Below are 15,435 nucleotides of genomic sequence, written 5' to 3'. Positions count from 1 at the left end.
CAGTGAAAGGGACTGGTGGTAATTGGTGGAGACAGTGAAAGGGACTGGTGGTGATTGGTGGAGACAGTGAAAGGGACTGGTGGTGATTGGTGCAGACAGTGAAAGCGACTGGTGGTAATTGGTGGAGACAGTGAAAGGGACTGGTGGTAACTGGAGGAGACAGTGAAAGGGGCTGGTGGTAATTGGTGGAGACAGTGAAAGGGCTGCTGGTAATTGGCAGAGACAGTGAAAGGGACTGGTGGAATTGGTGGAGACAGTGAAAGGGGATGGTGGTAATTGGTGGAGACAGTGAAAGGGACTGGTGGTAATTGGTGGAGACAGTGAAAGGGCTGGTGGTAATTGGCAGAGACAGTGAAAGGGACTGGTGGTAATTGGCGGAGACAGTTAAAGGGACTGGTGGTAATTGGCGGAGACAGTTAAAGGGACTGGTGGTAATTGGCAGGAGACAGAGAAAGGGACTGGTGGTAATTGGTGGAGACAGTGAAAGGGACTGGTGGTAATTGGCAGAGACGGTGAAGGGGACTGGTGGTAATTGGCGGAGACAGTGAAGGGACTGGTGGTAATTGGCGGATACAGTGAAAGGGACTGGTGGTAATTGGCGGAGACAGTGAAAGGGACTGGTCGTAATTTCCGGAGACAGTGAAAGGGACTGGTGGTAATTGGCGGAGACAGTGAAAGGGACTGGTGGTGATTGGTGGAGACAGTGAAAGGAACTGGTGGTGATTGGTGGAGACAGTGAAAGGGCTGGTGGTAATTGGTGGAGACAGTGAAAGGGACTGGTGGTAATTGGTGGAGACAGTGAAAGGGACTGGTGGTAATTGGTGGAGACAGTGAAAGGGCTGGGGGTAATTCATGGAGACAGTGAAAGGGACTGATGGTAATTGGTGGTGACAGTGAAAGGGACTGGCGGTAATTGGCGGAGACAGTGAAAGGGGCTGGTGGTAATTGGTGGAGACAGTGAAAGGGCTGGTGGTAATTGGTGGAGACAGTGAAAGGGGCTGGTGGTAATTGGTGGAGACAGTGAAAAGGACTGGTGGTAATTGGTGGAGACAGTGAAAGGGACTGGTGGTAATTGGAGGAGACAGTGAAAGGGACTGGAGGTAATTGGCGGGGACAGTGAAAGGGACTGGTGGTAATTGGCGGAGACAGTGAAAGGGACTGGTGGTAATTGGCTGAGAGAGTGAAAGCGACTGGTGGTAATTGGTGGAGACTGTGTAAGGGACTGGTGGTGATTGATGGAGACGGTGAAAGGGACTTGTGGTCATTGGTGGAGACAGTGAAAGGGACAGGAGGTAATTGGCGGAGACAGTGAGACGGACTGGTGATAATTAGTGGAGACAGTGAAAGGGGCTGGTGGTAATTGGTGGAGACAGTGAAAGGGACTGGTCGTAATTGGTGGAGACAGTGAAATGGAATGGTGGTAATTCTTGGAGACGGTGAAAAGGACTGGTGGTAATTAGTGGAGAAAGTGAAATGGACTGCTGGTAATTGGTGGAGTCGGTGAAAGTGACTGGTGGTAATTGGTGGAGACAGTAAAAGGGACTGATGGTAATTGGTGGAGACAGTGAAAGGGCTGGTGGTAATTGGTGGAGACAGTGAAAGGGACTGGTCGTAATTGGTGGAGAAAGTGAAAGGGTTGGTGGTAATTGGTGGAGACAGTGAAAGGGGCTGGTTGTAATTAGTGGAGACAGTGAAAGGGACTGGTGGTAATTGGTGGAGACAGTGTAAGGGAATGGTGGTAATTGGTGGAGACAGTGAAAGGGGCTGGTGGTAATTGGGAGAGACATTGAAAGGGACTGGTGGTAATTGGCGGAGACAGTGAAAGGGACTGGTGGTAGTTCGTGGAGACAGTGAAAGGGACTGGTGGTAAATGGCGCGGACAGTGAAAGGGACTGGTGGTAATTGGCGGAGACAGTAAAAGGGACTGGTGGTAATTGGCGGAGACAGTGAAAGCGACTGGTGGTAATTGGCGGAGACAGTGAAAGCGACTGGTGGTAATTGGTGGAGACAGTGAAAGGGACTGGAGGTAATTGGTGGAGACAGTGAAAGGGCTGGTGGTAATTCGTGGATACAGTGAAAGGGACTGATGGTAATTGGTGGTGACAGTGAAAAGGACTGGCGGTAATTGGTGTAGACAGTGAAAGGGACTGGTGGTAATTGGAGGAGACAGTGAAAGGGACTGGAGGTAATTGGCGGGGACAGTGAAAGGGACTGGTGGTATATGGCGGAGACAGTGAAAGGGACTGGTGGTAATTGGCGGAGACAGTGAAAGGGACTGGTGGTAATTGGCTGAGACAGTGAAAGGGACTGGTGGTAATTGGTGGAGATGGTGTAAGGGACTGGTGGTGATTGTTGGAGACGGTGAAAGAGACTTGTGGTAATTGGTGGAGACAGAGAAAGGGACTGGTGGTGATTGGTGGAGACAGTGAAAGGGGCTGGTGGTAATTGGTGGAGACAGTGAAAGGGACTCGTGGTAATTGGTGGAGACAGTGAAAGGGACTGGTGGTAATTGGTGGAGACAGTGAAAGGGACTGGTGGTAATTGGTGGAGATGGTGATAGGGACTGGTGGTAATTGGTGGAAACAGTGAAAGGGACTGGTGGTAATTGGTGGAGATGGTGAAAGGGACTGGTGGTGATTGGTGGAGACAGCAAAAGGACTAGTGGTAATTGGTGGAGCTGGTGAAAGGGACGGGAGGGAATTGGTGCAGACGGTGAAAAGGACTGGTGGTAATTGGTGGAGACAGTGAAAGGGACTGTTGGAAATTGACGGAGACAGTGGAAAGGACTGGTGGTAATTGGTAGAGACAGTGAAAGGGACTGGTAGTAATTGGTGGAGACAGTGAAAGTGACTGGTGGTAATTGGTGGAGACAGTGAAAGGGACTGGTGGTAATTGGCGGACACAGTGATAGGGACTGGTGGTAATTGGCAGAGACAGTGATAGGGACTGGTGGTAATTGGCGGAGACAGTGAAAGCGACTGTCGGTAATCGGCGGAGACAGTGAAAGCGACTGGTGGTAATTGGTAGAGACTGTGAAAGGGGCTGGTGGTAATTGGTGGAGACTGTGAAAAGAACTGCTGGTAATTGGTGGAGACAGTGAAAGGGACTGGTGGTAATTGGTGGAGACAGTGAAAGGGACAGGAGGTAATTGGTGGAGACAGTGAAAGGGACAGGAGGTAATTGGTGGAGACAGTGAAAGGGGCTGGGGGTAATTGGTGGAGACAGTGAAAGGGAATGGTGGTAATTGGTGGAGACAGTGAAAGGGGCTGGTGGTAATTGGCGGAGACAGTGAAAGGGACTGGTGGTAATTGGTGGAGACAGTGAAAGGGGCTGGTGGTAATTGGTGGAGACAGTGAAAGGGACTTGTGGAGATTGGGGGAGACGGTGAAAGGGACTGGTGGTAATTGGTGCGGACAGTGAAAGGGACTGGTGGTAATTGGTGGAGACAGTGAAAGGGCAGGTGGTAATTGGTGGAGACAGTGAAAGGGACTGGAGGTAATCGGTGGAGAGATTGAAAGGCGCTGGTGGTAACTGGTGGAGACAGTGAAAGGGACTGGTGGTGATTGGCGAAGACAGTGAAAGGGACTGGTGGTAATTGGCGGAGACAGTGAAAGGGACTGGTGGTAATTGGCGGAGACAGTGAAAGGGACTGGTCGTAATTGGCGGAGACAGTGAAAGGGACTGGTGGTAATTGGTGGAGACAGTGAAAGGGACTGGTGGTGATTGGTGGAGACAGTGAAAGGGACTGGTGGTGATTGGTGGAGACAGTTAAAGGGACTGGTGGTAATTGGTGGAGACAGTGAAAGGGACTGGTGGTAACTGGTGGAGACAGTGAAAGGGACGGCTGGTAATCGGTAGAGACAGTGAAAGGGACTGGTGGAATTGGTGGAGACAGTGAAAGGGGATGGTGGTAATTGGTGGAGACAGTGAAAGGGACTGGTGGTAATTGGCGGAGACAGTTAAAGGGACTGGTGGTAATTGGCGGAGACAGTTAAAGGGACTGGTGGTAATTGGCGGAGACAGTGAAAGGGACTGGTGGTAATTGGTGGAGACAGTGAAAGGGACTGGTGGTAATTGGCAGAGACAGTGAAGGGGACTGGTGGTAATTGGCGGAGACGGTGAAGGGACTGGTGGTAATTGGCGGATACAGTGAAAGGGACTGGTGGTAATTGGCGGAAACACTGAAAAGGACTGGTGGTAATTTCCGGAGACAGTGAAAGGGACTGGTGGTAATTGGCGAAGACAGTGAAAGGTACTGGTGGTGATTGGTGGAGACAGTGAAAGGGCTGGTGGTAATTGGCAGAGACAGTGAAGGGGACTGGTGGTAATTGGCGGAGACGGTGAAGGGACTGGTGGTAATTTCCGGAGACAGTGAAAGGGACTGGTGGAATTGGTGGAGACAGTGAAAGGGGATGGTGGTAATTGGTGGAGACAGTGAAATGGACTGGTGGTAATTGGCGGAGACAGTTAAAGGGACTGGTGGTAATTGGCGGAGACAGTTAAAGGGACTGGTGGTAATTGGCGGAGACAGTGAAAGGGACTGGTGGTAATTGGTGGAGACAGTGAAAGGGACTGGTGGTAATTGGCAGAGACAGTGAAGGGGACTGGTGGTAATTGGCAGAGACAGTGATAGGGACTGGTGGTAATTGGCGGAGACAGTGAAAGCGACTGTCGGTAATCGGCGGAGACAGTGAAAGCGACTGGTGGTAATTGGTGGAGACTGTGAAAGGGGCTGGTGGTAATTGGTGGAGACTGTGAAAGGAACTGCTGGTAATTGGTGGAGACAGTGAAAGGGACTGGTGGTAATTGGTGGAGACAGTGAAAGGGACAGGAGGTAATTGGTGGAGACAGTGAAAGGGACAGGAGGTAATTGGTGGAGACAGTGAAAGGGGCTGGGGGTAATTGGTGGAGACAGTGAAAGGGAATGGTGGTAATTGGTGGAGACAGTGAAAGCGGCTGGTGGTAATTGGCGGAGACAGTGAAAGGGACTGGTGGTAATTGGTGGAGACAGTGAAAGGGGCTGGTGGTAATTGGTGGAGACAGTGAAAGGGACTTGTGGAGATTGGGGGAGACGGTGAAAGGGACTGGTGGTAATTGGTGCGGACAGTGAAAGGGACTGGTGGTAATTGGTGGAGACAGTGAAAGGGCAGGTGGTAATTGGTGGAGACAGTGAAAGGGACTGGAGGTAATCGGTGGAGAGATTGAAAGGCGCTGGTGGTAACTGGTGGAGACAGTGAAAGGGACTGGTGGTGATTGGCGAAGACAGTGAAAGGGACTGGTGGTAATTGGCGGAGACAGTGAAAGGGACTGGTGGTAATTGGCGGAGACAGTGAAAGGGACTGGTCGTAATTGGCGGAGACAGTGAAAGGGACTGGTGGTAATTGGTGGAGACAGTGAAAGGGACTGGTGGTGATTGGTGGAGACAGTGAAAGGGACTGGTGGTGATTGGTGGAGACAGTTAAAGGGACTGGTGGTAATTGGTGGAGACAGTGAAAGGGACTGGTGGTAACTGGTGGAGACAGTGAAAGGGACGGCTGGTAATCGGTAGAGACAGTGAAAGGGACTGGTGGAATTGGTGGAGACAGTGAAAGGGGATGGTGGTAATTGGTGGAGACAGTGAAAGGGACTGGTGGTAATTGGCGGAGACAGTTAAAGGGACTGGTGGTAATTGGCGGAGACAGTTAAAGGGACTGGTGGTAATTGGCGGAAACAGTGAAAGGGACTGGTGGTAATTGGTGGAGACAGTGAAAGGGACTGGTGGTAATTGGCAGAGACAGTGAAGGGGACTGGTGGTAATTGGCGGAGACGGTGAAGGGACTGGTGGTAATTGGCGGATACAGTGAAAGGGACTGGTGGTAATTGGCGGAAACAGTGAAAAGGACTGGTGGTAATTTCCGGAGACAGTGAAAGGGACTGGTGGTAATTGGCGAAGACAGTGAAAGGTACTGGTGGTGATTGGTGGAGACAGTGAAAGGGCTGGTGGTAATTGGCAGAGACAGTGAAGGGGACTGGTGGTAATTGGCGGAGACGGTGAAGGGACTGGTGGTAATTTCCGGAGACAGTGAAAGGGACTGGTGGAATTGGTGGAGACGGTGAAAGGGGATGGTGGTAATTGGTGGAGACAGTGAAATGGACTGGTGGTAATTGGCGGAGACAGTTAAAGGGACTGGTGGTAATTGGCGGAGACAGTTAAAGGGACTGGTGGTAATTGGCGGAGACAGTGAAAGGGACTGGTGGTAATTGGTGGAGACAGTGAAAGGGACTGGTGGTAATTGGCAGAGACAGTGAAGGGGACTGGTGGTAATTGGCGGAGATGGTGAAGGGACTGGTGGTAATTGGCGGATACAGTGAAAGGGACTGGTGGTAATTGTCGGACACAGTGAAAAGGACTGGTGGTAATTTCCGGAGACAGTGAAAGGGACTGGTGGTAATTGGCGGAGACAGTGAAAGGGACTGGTGGTGATTGGTGGAGACAGTGAAAGGTCTGGTGGTAATTGGTGGAGACAGTGAAAGGGACTGGTGGTAATTGGTGGAGACAGTGAAAGGGACTGGTGGTAATTGGTGGAGACAGTGAAAGGGCTGGTGGTAATTGGCAGAGACAGTGAAAGGGACTGGTGGTAATTGGCGGAGACAGTTAAAGGGACTGGTGGTAACTGGCGGAGACAGTTAAAGGGACTGGTGGTAATTGGCGGAGACAGTGAAAGGGACTGGTGGTAATTGGTGGAGACAGTGAAAGGGACTGGTGATAATTGGCAGAGACAGTGAAGGGGACTGGTGGTAATTGGCGGAGACGGTGAAGGGACTGGTGGTAATTGGCGGATACAGTGAAAGGGACTGGTGGTAATTTCCGGAGACAGTGATAGGGACTGGAGGTAATTGGCGGAGACAGTGAAAGCGACTGTCGGTAATCGGCGGAGACAGTGAAAGCGACTGGTGGTAATTGGTGGAGACTGTGAAAGGGGCTGGTGGTAATTGGTGGAGACTGTGAAAGGAACTGCTGGTAATTGGTGGAGACAGTGAAAGGGACTGGTGGTAATTGGTGGAGACAGTGAAAGGGACAGGAGGTAAATGGTGGAGACAGTGAAAGGGACAGGAGGTAATTGGTGGAGACAGTGAAAGGGGCTGGGGGTAATTGGTGGAGACAGTGAAAGGGAATGGTGGTAATTGGTGGAGACAGTGAAAGGGGCTGGTGGTAATTGGCGGAGACAGTGAAAGGGACTGGTGGTAATTGGTGGAGACAGTGAAAGGGGCTGGTGGTAATTGGTGGAGACAGTGAAAGGGACTTGTGGAGATTGGGGGAGACGGTGAAAGGGACTGGTGGTAATTGGTGCGGACAGTGAAAGGGACTGGTGGTAATTGGTGGAGACAGTGAAAGGGCAGGTGGTAATTGGTGGAGACAGTGAAAGGGACTGGAGGTAATCGGTGGAGAGATTGAAAGGCGCTGGTGGTAACTGGTGGAGACAGTGAAAGGGACTGGTGGTGATTGGCGAAGACAGTGAAAGGGACTGGTGGTAATTGGCGGAGACAGTGAAAGGGACTGGTGGTAATTGGCGGAGACAGTGAAAGGGACTGGTCGTAATTGGTGATTACAGTGAAAGGGACTGGTGGTAATTGGTGGAGACAGTGAAAGGGACTGTTGGTGCTTGGCGGAGGCAGTGAAAGGGACGTGGTAATTGGCGGAGACAGTGAAAGGGACTGGTGGTAATTGACGGAGTCAGTGAAAGGGTCTGGTTGTAATTGGCGGAGACCGTGGAAGGGACTGGTGGTAACTGGCGGCGACAGTGAAAGGGACTGGTGGTAATTGTTGGAGACGGTGCAAGGGACTGGTGGTAATTGGTGGAGACAGTGAAATGGACTGGTGGTAATTGGTAGAGACAGTGCAAGGGACTGGTGGTAATTGACGGAGACAGTGAAAGCGACTGGTGGTAATTGGCGGAGACAGTGAAAGGAACTGGTGGTAATTGGCGGAGACAGTGAAAGAGACTGGTGTTAATTGGTAGAGACAGTGAAAGCGACTGGTGTTAATTGGTGGAGACAGTGAAAGGGACTGGTGGTAATAGCTGGAGACAGTTAAAGGGACTGGTTGTGATCGGTGGAGACGGTGAAAGGGATTGGTGGTAATTGGTGGAGACAGTGAAAGGGACTGATGGTGATTGGTGGAGACTGAAAGGGACTGGTGGTAATTGGTGGAGACAGTGAAAGGGACTGGTGGTAATTGGTGGAGACAGTAAAAGGGACTGGTGGTAATTGGTGGAGACAGTGAAAGGGACTGGTGGTAATAGGTGGAGACAGTTAAAGGGACTGGTGGTGATCGGTGGAGACGGTGAAAGGGACTGGTGGTAATTGGTGGAGACAGTGAAAGGGACTGGTGGTAATTGGTGGAGACAGTGAAAGGGACTGGTGGTGATTGGTGGAGACTGAAAGGGACTGGTGGTAATTGGTGGAGACAGTGAAAGGGACTGGTGGTGATTGGTGGAGACAGTGAAAGGGACTGGTGGTGATTGGTGGAGACAGTGAAAGGGACTGGTGGTAATTGGTGGTGACAGTGAAAGGGACTGGTCGTAATTGGTGATTACAGTGAAAGGGACTGGTGGTAATTGGTGGAGACAGTGAAAGGGACTGGTGGTAATTGGCGGAGACAGTGAAAGGGACTGGTCGTAATTGGTGATGACAGTGAAAGGGACTGGTGGTAATTGGTGGTGTCAGTGAAAGGGGCTGGTGGTAATTGGTGGAGACAGTGAAAGGGGCTGGTGGTAATTGGTGGAAACAGTGAAAGGGCTGGTGGTAATTGGTGGAGACAGTGAAAGGGACTGATGGTAATTGGTGGAGACAGTGAAAGGAAGTGGTGGTAATTGGTGGAGACAGTTAAAGGAGTTGGTGGTAATTGGTGGAGACAGTGAAAGGGGCTGGTGGTAATTGGTGGAGACAGTGAAAGGGACTGGTGGTAATTGGTGGAGACAGTGAAAGGGGCAGGTGGTAATTGGTGGAGACAGTGAAAGCGACTGGTGGTAATTGGTGGAGACAGTGAAACGACTGTTGGTAATTGGTGGTCACAGTGAAAGGGACTGGTGGTAATTGGTGGAGACAGTGAATGGGACTGGTGGTGTTTGGCGGAGACAGTGAAAGGGACTGGTGGTATTTGGTGGAGACAGTGAAAGGAACTGGTGGTAATTGGTGGAGACAGTGAAAGGGACTGGTGGTGCTTGGCGGAGGCAGTGAAAGGGACGTGGTAATTGGCGGAGACAGTGAAAGTGACTTGTGGTAATTGGCGGAGTCAGTGAAAGGGTCTGGTTGTAATTGGCGGAGACCGTGGAAGGGACCGGTGGTAACTGGCGGCGACAGTGAAAGGGACTGGTTGTAATTGGCGGAGACAGTGAAAGGGACTGGTGGTATTGTTGGAGACGGTGAAAGGGACTGGTGGTAATTGGTGGAGACAGTGAAATGGACTGGTGGTAATTGGTAGAGACAGTGCAAGGGACTGGTGGTAATTGAAGGAGACAGTGACAGCGACTGGTGGTAATTGGCGGAGACAGTGAAAGGAACTGGTGGTAATTGGCGGAGACAGTGAAAGGGACTGGTGTTAATTCGTGGAGACAGTGAAAGGGACTGGTGTTAATTGCTGGAGACAGTGAAAGGGACTGGTGGTAATAGCTGGAGACAGTTAAAGGGACTGGTTCTGATCGGTGGAGACGGTGAAAGGGATTGGTGGTAATTGGTGGAGACAGTGAAAGGGACTGGTGGTGATTGGTGGAGACTGAAAGGGACTGGTGGTAATTGGTGGAGACAGTGAAAGGGACTGGTGGTAATTGGTGGAGACAGTAAAAGGGACTGGTGGTAATTGGTGGAGACAGTGAAAGGGACTGGTGGTAATAGGTGGAGACAGTTAAAGGGACTGGTGGTGATCGGTGGAGACGGTGAAAGGGACTGGTGGTAATTGGTGGAGACAGTGAAAGGGACTGGTGGTAATTGGTGGAGACAGTGAAAGGGACTGGTGGTGATTGGTTTAGACTGAAAGGGACTGGTGGTAATTGGTGGAGACAGTGAAAGGGACTGGTGGTGATTGGTGGAGACAATGAAAGGGACTGGTGGTAATTGGTGGTGACAGTGAAAGGGACTGGTCGTAATTGGTGATTACAGTGAAAGGGCTGGTGGTAATTCGTGGAGACAGTGAAAGGGACTGGTGGTAATTGGCGGAGACAGTGAAAGGGACTGGTCGTAATTGGTGATGACAGTGAAAGGGACTGGTGGTAATTGGTGGTGTCAGTGAAAGGGGCTTGTGGTAATTGGTGGAGACAGTGAAAGGGGCTGGTGGTAATTGGTGGAGACAGTTAAAGGGGTTGGTGGTAATTGGTGGAGACAGTGAAAGGGCTGGTGGTAATTGGTGGAGACAGTGAAAGGAACTGGTGGTAATTGGTGGAGACAGTTAAAGGGGTTGGTGGTAATTGGTGGAGACAGTGAAAGTGGCTGGTGGTAATTGGTGGAGACAGTGAAAGGGACTGGTGGTAATTGGTGGAGACAGTGAAAGGGGCAGTTGGTCATTGGTGGAGACAGTGAAAGGGTCTGGTGGTAATAGGTGGAGACAGTGAAAGGGGCAGGTGGTAATTGGTGGAGACAGTGAAAGGGACTGGTGGTAATGGGTGGAGACAATGAAACGGACTGGTGGTAATTGGTGGAGACAGTGAAACGACTGGTGGTAATTGGTGGAGACAGTGAATGGGACTGGTGGTGTTTGGCGGAGACAATGAAAGGGACTGGTGGTGATTGGTGGAGACAGTGAAAGGGACTGGTGGTAATTGGCGGAGACAGTGAAAGGGACTGGTGGTAATTGGCGGAGTCAGTGAAAGGGTCTGGTTGTAATTGGCGGAGACCGTGGAAGGGACTGGTGGTAACTGGCGGAGACAGTGAAAGTGACTGGTGGTAATTGGCGGAGACAGTGAAAGGGACTGGTGGTAATTGTTGGAGACGGTGAAAGGGTCTGGTGTTAATTGTTGGAGACAGTGAAATGGACTGGTGGTAATTGGTAGAGACAGTGCAAGTGACTGGTGGTAATTGGCGGAGACAGTGATAGTGACTGGTGGTAATTGGCGGAGACAGTGAAAGGGACTGGTGGTAATTGGCGGAGACAGTGAAAGGGACTGGTGGTAATTGGTGGAGACAGTGAAAGGGACTGGTGGTAATTGGTGGAGACATTCAAAGGGACTGGTGGTAATTGGTGGAGACAGTTAAAGGGACTGGTGGTGATCGGTGGAGACGGTGAAAGGGACTGGTGGTGATTGGTGGAGACTGAAAGGGACTGGTGGTAATCGGTGGAGGCAGTGAAAGGGACTCGTGGTAATTGGTGGAGTCAGTGAAAGTGACTGGTGGTAATTGGCGGAGACAGTGAAAGGGGCTGGTGGTAATTGGTGGAGACAGTGAAAGGGACTGGTGGTAATTGGTGGAAACAGTGAAAGGGCTGGTGGTAATTGGTGGAGACAGTGAAAGGGACTGGTGGTAATTGGTGGAGACAGTGAAAGGAACTGGTGGTAATTGGTGGAGACAGTTAAAGGGGTTGGTGGTAATTGGTGGAGACAGTGAAAGGGGCTGGTGGTAATTGGTGGAGACAGTGAAAGGGACTGGTGGTAATTGGTGGAGACAGTGAAAGGGGCAGTTGGTCATTGGTGGAGACAGTGAAAGTGTCTGGTGGTAATAGGTGGAGACAGTGAAAGGGACTGTTGGTAATTGGTGGAGACAGTGAAAGGGGCAGGTGGTAATTGGTGGAGACAGTGAAAGGGACTGGTGGTAATTGGTGGAGACAGTGAAACGACTGTTGGTAATTGGTGGTCACAGTGAAAGGGACTGGTGGTAATTGGTGGAGACAGTGAAAGGGACTGGTGTTGTTTGGCGGAGACAGTGAAAGGGACTGGTTGTGATTGGTGGAGACAGTGAAAGGGACTGGTGGTAATTGGTGGAGACAGTGAAAGGGACTGGTGGTGCTTGGCGGAGGCAGTGAAAGGGACGTGGTAATTGGCGGAGACAGTGAAAGGGACTTGTGGTAATTGGCGGAGTCAGTGAAAGGGTCTGGTTGTAATTGGCGGAGACCGTGGAAGGGACTGGTGGTAACTGGCGGAGACAGTGAAAGTGACTGGTGGTAATTGTTGGAGACGGTGCAAGGGTCTGGTGGTAATTGGTGGAGATAGTGAAATGGACTGGTGGTAATTGGTAGAGACAGTGCAAGGGACTGGTGGTAATTGGTTGAGACAGTGAAAGGGACTGGTGGTAATTGGCGGAGACAGTGATAGCGACTGGTGGTAATTGGCGGAGACAGTGAAAGGGACTGGTGGTAATTGCCGGAGACAGTGAAAGGGACTGGTGGTAATTGGTGGAGACAGTGAAAGGGACTGGTGGTAATTGGTGGAGACAGTGAAAGGGACTGGTGGTAATAGGTGGAGACAGTTAAAGGGACTGGTGGTGATCGGTGGAGACGGTGAAAGGGACTGGTGGTGATTGGTGGAGACTGAAAGGGACTGGTGGTAATCGGTGGAGACAGTGAAAGGGACTGGTGGTAATTGGTGGAGACCGTGAAAGGGCTGGTGGTGAATGGTGGAGACAGTGAAAGGGGCTGGTGGTAATTGGTGGAGACGGTGAATGGGACTGGTGGTAATTGGTGGAGACAGTGAAAGGGACTGGTGGTAATTGGTGGAGACAGTAAAAGGGACTGGTGGTAATTGTTGGAGACAGTGAAAGGGACTGGTGGTAATTGGTGTAGACAGTGAAATTGGCTGGTGGTAATTGGTGGAGACAGTGAAAAGGACTGTGGTAATTGGTGTAGACAGTGAAATTGGCTGGTGGTAATTGGTGGAGACAGTGAAAGGGACTGTGGTAATTGGTGGAGACAGTGAAAGGGACTGGTGGTAATTGGTGGAGACAGTGAAAGGGACTGTGGTAATTGGTGGAGACAGTGAAAGGGACTGGTGGTAATTGGTGGAGACAGTGAAAGGGACTGGTGGTAATTGGTGGTGACAGTGAAAGGGACTGGTCGTAATTGGTGATGACAGTGAAAGGGACTGGTGGTAATTGGCGGAGAAAGTGAAAGGGGCTGGTCGTAATTGGTGATGACAGTGAAAGGGACTGGTGGTAATTGGTGGAGTCAGTGAAAGTGACTGGTGGTAATTGGCGGAGACAGTGAAAGGGGCTGGTGGTATTTGGTGGAGACAGTGAAAGGGGCTGGTGGTAATTGGTGGAAACAGTGAAAGGGCTGGTGGTAATTGGTGGAGACAGTGAAAGGGACTGGTGGTAATTGGTGGAGACAGTGAAAGGAACTGGTGGTAATTGGTGGAGACAGTTAAAGGGGTTGGTGGTAATTGGTGGAGACAGTGAAAGGGGCTGGTGGTAATTGGTGGAGACAGTGAAAGGGGCAGTTGGTGATTGGTGGAGACAGTGAAAGGGTCTGGTGGTAATAGGTGGAGACAGTGAAAGGGACTGTTGGTAATTGGTGGAGACAGTGAAAGGGGCAGGTGGTAATTGGTGGAGACAGTGAAAGGGACTGGTGGTAATGTGTGGAGACAGTGAAACGACTGTTGGTAATTGGTGGACACAGTGAAAGGGACTGGTGGTAATTGGTGGAGACAGTGAAAGGGACTGGTGGTGTTTGGCGGAGACAGTGAAAGGGACTGGTGGTGATTGGTGGAGACAGTGAAAGGGACTGGTGGTAATTGGTGGAGACAGTGAAAGGATTTGGTTGTAATTGGCGGAGACCGTGGAAGGGACTGGTGGTAACTGGCGGAGACATTGAAAGTGACTGGTGGTAATTGGCGGAGACAGTGAAAGGGACTGGTGTTAATTGTTGGAGACGGTGAAAGGGACTGGTGGTAATTGGTGGAGACAGTGAAAGGGACTGGTGGTAATAGGTGGAGACAGTTAAAGGGACTTGTGGTGATCGGTGGAGACCGTGAAAGGGACTGGTGGTGATTGGTGGAGACTGAAAGGGACTGGTGGTAATCGGTGGAGACAGTGAAAGGGACTGGTGGTAATTGGTGGAGACAGTGAAAGGATTGTTGGTAATTGGTGGAGACAGTGAAAGGGGCTGGTGGTAATTGGTGGAGACAGTGAAAGGGACTGGTGGTAATTGGTGGAGACAGTGAAAGGGGCAGTTGGTGATTGGTGGAGACAGTGAAAGGGTCTGGTGGTAATAGGTGGAGACAGTGAAAGGGACTGTTGGTAATTGGTGGAGACAGTGAAAGGGGCAGGTGGTAATTGGTGGAGACAGTGAAAGGGACTGGTGGTAATGGGTGGAGACAGTGAAACGACTGTTGGTAATTGGTGGACACAGTGAAAGGGACTGGTGGTAATTGGTGGAGACAGTGAAAGGGACTGGTGGTGTTTGGCGGAGACAGTGAAAGGGACTGGTGGTGATTGGTGGAGACAGTGAAAGGGACTGGTGGTAATTGGTGGAGACAGTGAAAGGATTTGGTTGTAATTGGCGGAGACCGTGGAAGGGACTGGTGGTAACTGGCGGAGACAGTGAAAGTGACTGGTGGTAATTGGCGGAGACAGTGAAAGGGACTGGTGTTAATTGTTGGAGACGGTGAAAGGGACTGGTGGTAATTGGTGGAGACAGTGAAAGGGACTGGTGGTAATAGGTGGAGACAGTTAAAGGGACTGGTGGTGATCGGTGGAGACCGTGAAAGGGACTGGTGGTGATTGGTGGAGACAGTTAAAGGGACTGGTTGTGATCGGTGGAGACGGTGAAAGGGATTGGTGGCAATTGGCGGAGACAGTGAAAGCGACTGTCGGTAATCGGCGGAGACAGTGAAAGCGACTGGTGGTAATTGGTGGAGACTGTGAAAGGGGCTGGTGGTAATTGGTGGAGACTGTGAAAGGAACTGCTGGTAATTGGTGGAGACAGTGAAAGGGACTGGAGGTAATTGGTGGAGACAGTGAAAGGGACTGGTGGTAATTGGTGGAGACAGTGAAAGGGACAGGAGGTAATTGGTGGAGACAGTGAAAGGGACAGGAGGTAATTGGTGGAGACAGTGAAAGGGGCTGGGGGTAATTGGTGGAGACAGTGAAAGGGAATGGTGGTAATTGGTGGAGACAGTGAAAGCGGCTGGTGGTAATTGGCGGAGACAGTGAAAGGGACTGGTGGTAATTGGTGGAGACAGTGAAAGGGGCTGGTGGTAATTGGTGGAGACAGTGAAAGGGACTTGTGGAGATTGGGGGAGACGGTGAAAGGGACTGGTGGTAATTGGTGCGGACAGTGAAAGGGACTGGTGGTAATTGGTGGAGACAGTGAAAGGGCAGGTGGTAATTGGTGGAGACAGTGAAAGGGACTGGAGGTAATCGGTGGAGAGATTGAAAGGCGCTGGTGGTAACTGGTGGAGACAGTGAAAGGGACTGGTGGTGATTGGCGAAGACAGTGAAAGGGACTGGTGGTAATTGGCGGAGACAGTGAAAGGG

The sequence above is a fragment of the Mobula hypostoma genome, chromosome 6 (assembly GCF_963921235.1).
Source record: "Mobula hypostoma chromosome 6, sMobHyp1.1, whole genome shotgun sequence".
In the NCBI taxonomy this organism is placed as follows: Eukaryota; Metazoa; Chordata; class Chondrichthyes; order Myliobatiformes; family Myliobatidae; genus Mobula; species Mobula hypostoma.
Note: the sequence above shows the minus strand (reverse complement) of the source record.